The sequence below is a fragment of the Xenopus laevis genome, chromosome 3L, assembly GCF_017654675.1.
Source record: "Xenopus laevis strain J_2021 chromosome 3L, Xenopus_laevis_v10.1, whole genome shotgun sequence".
Lineage (NCBI taxonomy): Eukaryota > Metazoa > Chordata > Amphibia > Anura > Pipidae > Xenopus > Xenopus laevis.
Genome location: NC_054375.1, coordinates 149,436,178 through 149,443,827, shown reverse-complemented (window position 1 = coordinate 149,443,827; position 7,650 = coordinate 149,436,178).

Here is a 7,650-nt window from a genome sequence, read left to right as displayed (position 1 = left end):
AGACATGCAAACAATACTTTAGGAAACATATGTTTCCATATTAAATTTTATGTTTTTAGTAATATTAGTTTGCATTTAAAATTTAGATGCACTATAAATTACTTTTCTTAATTGTTCTCTTTCCTTAGTAGAAGATTTGACAACAATGACATAGATTGATTAGTAGAAAAGTTTATCTCTTTAACAGCTGTTCAACCTCGAGGACAAAGATATCTTTGGCCGTCTGCAGGAGAGATCGGACATTTCTAAGTTTATGTCATGTTTCTTTCCTTCTTCTTTCTGTATTTGTTTTAACTTTCTATTGTTTAATTAATATTCCTTTTCTGTATAGTTACTTTTATATATTTCACATCACTAACAACTTGTTTTTCTGTATATGTCTCACTTCTAATACTTTCTATTTTATTTTTATCACTCTACTGTCTTGTCTAAAATTACTAATTTCTCTAATATCACTAATGCATTTCCTTTCTTATTGATTGTTAACTAACATGCATGAATCACAGAATCCCTACTAAACTTTTCTAACCAATAATGTCTAAACACTTAATATAAAACAATAAGTAAAAAACATTTGGCAAAGCAAAAGCTCAAAGATTTTTTTTTTTGCCATCACATATTATATTAACATATTTTTATTTTTTCATAGACGTTATCCTAAACATAGTTTACTGTGATATTTTAACATAAGTATTCCAGTATAATAACATTGTACTATGGTTTATATGGGATATTTTTTCATTTATGGTATGGTCTAAAAATTTGATATCTAAAATTTTTTTTTTTTGTATACCAGCTATAATTTGGGACATGATTCTAGACCATGTGGAAGAGTGTCAGTACATGTTGAATAGTTCTAGTATCAATTAACTTTATTATTATCAATGTACCATCACTTTGAATTAATTACCTCTTTAAAACATTTATTGATATTGTTTGTTGTAACTGTAATTCCATCTCTAAGTATCATTACACAACTCAACTACATATATCATATTCAATGGCATATATATTTACAACCTATTTATTGTGATTACTTTAAATATAATGATGATGAACGATTTTACAACAAATTTTTTTTTTTTACATCAAGCTATTGTAATTAATTATATTTTTGCAATCTATTTAATTTCAACATTTTTAATGGAAAGGGTTAATTGATAGCATTGATCACTAGTAACTGTGAAACACAAGCAGGCCATTACCAGGGTAATGTTAATAACTTCTTCTATAAAAGTATCCTGTTGAAAACAACAATTCTACTTACTCAACAATTACTTATGTGTAACTTCTCATGTTTATATTTGTGTATATGTGTGCATGCTAAATGTTAAAAAAAAAATAAATAAAAAAAATAAAAAAAAACCAGACAGCCTATTTATAAATTATATGATAAATGTTATACGTTTACAAAATATTTATTATTGTATTTTCAATAGCATTTATACCATGATTATACACCACAGTCATCATCCTGTTTTAATATAAAATATTTCTTTATTTGTGCACTCATATCTTCTATATTTTTGTTTCTTTGTAGATAACACCACCTTTACTTACTTTCTTCTATTCTTGGCTGAATCTTTTTGACTAGCACATGGGCATGTTTGTTTAAATATCTACCAGATAGATTAACAGCTGAATATTCAATTGCTGTACAATGGCTACACATGAGAATTATATCAGTGGTGAAGCACACAGAGAAAAGCATTCATTACACCAACTCTGCTACAGTATGAACTTTCATCGTCATTGCATTGACTAAAAGTGACATCTTGGACTGATGCTTTAAGAGACTATTTCAAAGACATTTCTACATTGCCATTCTATGATACACCATATCATCACAGGCTAGAGGACTAGTCCGAAGTGGTGCTGGATTATCTGGACATTGAATGGACTATGCATCTTCTCTGGATTTTCTCTATCTTCATCATTGAAATGCCTTTATATATACTGTATATGCATATTACTGTGTTGAAGTCCACTGTGATTGTAGCATTTTGTATTTATCTGGTAGAACAATTTTTTTTTTTTTTCCCATTTTTAAATGTATTTTTTGTTTTCAGCCCGCAGTGCTAGCTTAAGGATTTTGCTTATATTAGAAGAAAAAAAGTGGGGGAATGTAGATATCAGGATTTTAGATTTAAGCCATAAATGGGTTTTATCAAAGAACAAAAGATTATAGAATAGGACACTGCCACAGAACAGCTGTGTTAGACTCTACACTTCAAGGTTAAAGGCCATTCTGTTATTAGAATGTAGAATGTTTGCACAGAACAAGGAATACATCTGTTGTCTCATGTCACAAGTATAGTGCAAGGCCAAGCAAGACACATCGTCTCAGAAACTACAGCATAGATACCATTCTGGACACTGTGTTGACACAGCAATTGTACCTTATTTGGCTATTGTACTGAGACTGTGAGTCTGTCCCTAAGATGGAAATAGTGACACAGTTATGCTAAAACAAGAATGATGATTGGATGTCATTGGATCAGCCCATGGAAGAAGAAATGGTTAAATAGTCATCTGTTGTATTGCTTATTGTCCCCCAACGTCCTCACGAGCTTTCAGGGCGTGTGAGCTATTATTTAATACTCTGTATTGTAATACTCTGTATTAATGTATACCTCAAATAAAGCTGTCTGGTTAATTTCCTGAGAGAATCTGTTTGGTTCAAGTCAGGCCCAGGGGGAACTTCGGGGCCAGGCTCGATTTGAGTAAGTATTTATTTAAATCCAAGAGGGACTTACTCATCGTGGCTGAGAATCTTATATCCCTGGAGGACTATAGGAGCATAAATCCGACATAGTGGTATAGGGAGAGACTGGGTATCTGGTGCTTTGCTCTGTGCCGCTACTTAATGGGATCCAGGAATGAGCCTATGGGTGAGTTAGAGAGGTTACATTACATGTGCAGTTCTGGGCTCCAACAAGAACTGTAATAGGGAGTCAGCCTAAAGTGAACGGACCCAGTTTGAAGAGGGAATCAGACACAGGGGTATATTTTTCAAAGAGTGAAGTTAGAGATCACCACAGTCTGTAGAGGGAAATACTTCCATTCATTGGGGAACGCCTTTAAAAATCCCATAGAAATAAATGGAGAGTGGTGGAATTTCCCTCTAGCAGATTGTGGTGATCTCTAACTTCTAAATATACTCCATAGTCCTCTCTCTGATCCATTTCACTGTAGGGGCATGTCATCCTAGATGTGCACCACAACTTCCATAGCTGAAATCACATGGTGTCACAGTGAACTATCTCTGCCTATCTGTCCGGGCATATGTAACAGCTGCAATACCTTGTCCCAGTGGATCTGTTGTCTTGGACAATAACATTTCTTTTGTTTGTTTGCTGCAAAAACCTCCTGCCATCCTTATATTCTACTTTTAAGTTTAACTACACCCTTCCTTCATGACTTTCACTTTGCAAAGCTCCTGCCTTAAGTGTTAGAGTCAAATGTAACCCATGCTCTATCGCAGAGGTCCCCAACCTTTTTTAACCGTGAGCAACATTTTGATGTAGAAAGAGTTATAAATAATCATCATCATTTATTTATATAGTGCCAACAAGATACACATTGCTTTATGGTTAAAATGGCATATTTTATATAGTGAACTTATTGCACGAGGCTAAAGTTTGAGCTTGTCAATAGCAGCAATGATCCAGGACTTCAAACTTGTCACAGGGGGTCACCATCTTGGAAAGTGTCTGTGACACTCACATGCTCAGTGGGCTCTGATTGGCTGTTGAGAAGCTAAGCTTAGGGCTCGTCACTAATTATCCAGCAGAAAATGAGCTTCCCTGGCTGTAATATAAGCTGATGCTACAGGTTTGCTGATTATTAAATTCTGATGCTAATTGCACTGGTTTCTGTGCTGCCATGTAGTAATTATCTGTATTAATTACTAATCAGCCTTATATTGTGACATTTCTATTCTATGTGTACTGTATATTGTGAGTGGGTCCCTAAGCTCAGTAAGTGACAGCAGCACAGAGCATGTGCAGTGAATCAGCAGAAAAGAAGATGGGGAGCTACTGGGGCATCTTTGGAGACACAAATCTTTACTGCTAAAGGGCTGTGGTTGCCTTGGGCTGGTACAGTAGCACAAAACATCATGTACAACCTTTCTAGCTACTTCTTTACTTAAGCCTTAGTTCTCCTTTAAGCTGTGGTGTGATTTGGGGAAAAAAACTGAGTCAAAACCAGAAACGGCGATAATGCAGTTCCGCTATATTGAATGTTTCCCACATTCACAAAATTCCATATCGCAGTGAATTGAATAAGGTACAATAGTGCACTATTTATCACAGATAACCCCAGCTTTCTTTATTGCACATGAACGATTGAATTGAGCCCAATGTATCTGGAAAAGATAAAACATTAAATTCACCAATAAAACCTTGTGTAATGTCCTCTCGGCACTGTGCTGTATGTGTGCAGCTAGACAGTCAGCTAAACAATAGCTGGAATCTTCAATAAACAGCAGAAGTCGCTTTCTTGTAATATTTACTGGTGGATTCTAACTTTCCTTTTTTTTGTGAAACTGGTTTTAGCAAATGAGCTGTTTTATGCAATATATCTTCATAGAGACCTACATTATTCAGGGGTATAGTTTTCCTTTAATACCTATTTTTGTTATAGCGGCTTCAGTGAGGATGGCCAGCAGATGGCAGTGCAGCTATCAGTAATGTAATTCTACCAGAATAGCTATGAGGGCAGCACACTCCCTGCCTGGCATAACACCTATGCCTAGGGTTGCCACCTTGCCGGTTTAGACCCGGACAGCCTGGTAATTTGAAGGGCTGCCCGGGTCAAAATTGCCTGCCTAGTTTTTCAAATTAAGGAAACCCAGCTGGATTCCCTATGATTGACATGGCGGTCGGCTGATTGCTGCGTCATAGCTCGGCCCCCCAACGTCACAACCCACCCCATCCGCGTCATGACCCCATCCCCTCCACGTCACAGCTCCACACCCTGCCCGCTATCAACCTGGATACAAGGTGGCAACCCTACTTGTGCCACTACATTGAAATACTGTTTATGCTAAGAAAACACAACATGAGTGCATCTCTAACTATCTTACGAAAGAAGGACAATAATGTTCTGAGACTGGTCTAATATAAACTTTAGCAGTTCCTTACTTGATGACTCTTACTTCCACTATTCTTACGTTACCATCTCTGCTCTGCAATGTGTTGATAATCAGTCCCACTGGCCATTCCTTCTGGATTTCTTGACTGTCCTTTAGTGAACAACATCTAGAGCATCTAGTGCCCAAGGATAGAGCTAAACTTGCAGGGTTTTGCCCTTTAGTATATGACTGGCACCCCATCTGTTTCCCCTGAGCTCACTCAGAACATTACAGCACAATCTCTGTCTGTGAAGCTTCCAGGGAAATGTCCCATATGGACAGTATCACTTGTTGAAGTGTCATATAGAGACAAGCCCAAGGGACTGCTTCTATAGTGGCTGTTATGAGCATGTCACGGTTAGCACCCGAAATCCAGAGCCGATGCCAAGCACCCTGGTCTTGGCTCGTGCTTCTGCCTGTAGCAGCCGCCTTTGGCCTCGGGAGGAGCCCTCAGATACTCAGATGCCGCCAGATCTTATAACAAGAGGTGCAAGGCGAGGGGTTCTGGACAAGCAGAGGGGCACAACTGAAAAGCAGAGTCTTTGGGCAGAAGGTCGTGGTACAAGGCGTTAGGCAATAGAGTAGTCAGATCAGGCCGGGTTGAGGCAGGCAGAGAATAAACATAGTCAGGCAGGCAAGGGTCAAAACCAGGAAGTCAATCAGAAGGATTAGGCAGAAGAGGTAGTCGAATATCAGGCAAGGGTCAGGATACAGGAGTTCAGAATGGTCAAAAGCCAGGCAGAGGTCAAAACAGGTATCAGAATCAGATTAGCTCAAAACACCACAGGAGTAAACCTATAACGGGCAAGGTCTGAAAGCCCGAACGTGCTTTATATAGCGCTTGATTTTCATGCCATTTGCGCGCTGGCGTCATTACGCCAGCGGGTCTGCGTAAATATTAAAGGAAAACTATACCCCCCAAACAATGTAGGTCTCTATTAATAGATACTGAGTAAAACAGCTCATATGTAAAACCCTGCTTCATGTAAATGAACCATTTTCATAATAATATACTTTTCTAGTAGTATGTGCCATTGGGTAATCCTAAATAGAAAATTGCCATTTTAAATAATAAGGGCCGCCCCCTGAGATCGTAAGATTCACTGTGCTCACATACAAACCACATGTAAGGTCACATGAGCCAATTAACAGACAGAGTTCTGCCTTTTGCTTCCTCACTTCTTCCTGTTACAGTTAGTGTTGTAGTATTTCTGGTCAGGTGATCTCTGAGGCAGCACAGATAGAGTCACGAAATGGTGGTTCAAGGCAAGAGATGTAAAAGGGCAATATTTATGTAAATATATATATTCCAGTTTGGTACGATTCTTTAATATTTCATTCAATTTGATATAAACTATCTATTGCTTAAGTATTCATTTTGGGGGTATAGTTTTCCTTTAAGAACGAGACACGGGCGCGCGAGGCCTAAGTAACCAACATGGTAGCCGAAGAGGAGCGGCGCGGAGGGCGTCCCCGCCACACCACTGGACCAAAGAAATTGTCCAAAATCTGCTTCTGCTTCGATGGAAGAAGAGAAGACTTCAGTAAATTCACTATCTAAGGGATTTTGGAATCTGAAGGTGTTTTGAAGAGTCAGAGGCTGCTTTCAGGAGCTGATCTTCCAAGTAAGAAATGATATGAATGCCCTCTTTCCTGAAGACATCTATTACTGCCACAAGCAACTTTGTCAACACGAGGCGCAGAGGTGATTCAAAAATGAAGAACACAAAATTGAAAATAATGAAGCTGATGATAAATAATACTAACCTCAAGGATTGTTTGTATTTGAGAATATTGGAATCTTGAATCTAGGGTGCCAAAAAAGTTTTACTATTCCAAGATATGAATGACGGACTTTATAGATTCCATACATCAGATTTTTTAAATGAATTTGTTTACCGTGTGAAGTCCAATAATTCTATGAAAAGTACTGTTTGGGTTTGGGACCATAACAATTATGAAATAAGTGTCATGGCACCTCTTCAAGAAACTGTATCTGGTGAAACTTTAAGACTAAGGGGTTTATTTACTAAACTCCAAATTTATCAGGTCGGGCTTTTTGGGGCAAAACTAGTATTTTTCAGGTTTTCTTTAAAAAACGAGAGAATTTTTTCATGATTCATCAAAGTAAAACACCTGCCAGAGCCGGGGGCCGATATTACAAATTTACCGGCAATGTAGTTGCCAGTAAATTTGTAATACCTTTAAGATTAGCCCTTGTCCCGCCCCCAATCTACCCGACACTTACCTTTTTTCTTCAAGGATTGATAACCCATCCTCAGGCCATTGTGTGCAGTGCCCCTGCCCCCTCTACATCATAACCACACCCCTTTATGCCACTGCTATGCCCCTTTTAGGTCACCGCCCACCCCCAGCCAGAGAGGTGGCAACCCTAGTTATGGATCAATGTGGAGGGGTCCCCAATGGGTATGTTACTAGGGGAGTTGGCAGGCCTGGCATGTCAAGGGTAGACATCCAAGGAAATTAAATCAAATTGGGGCTGTTTCCAGGAC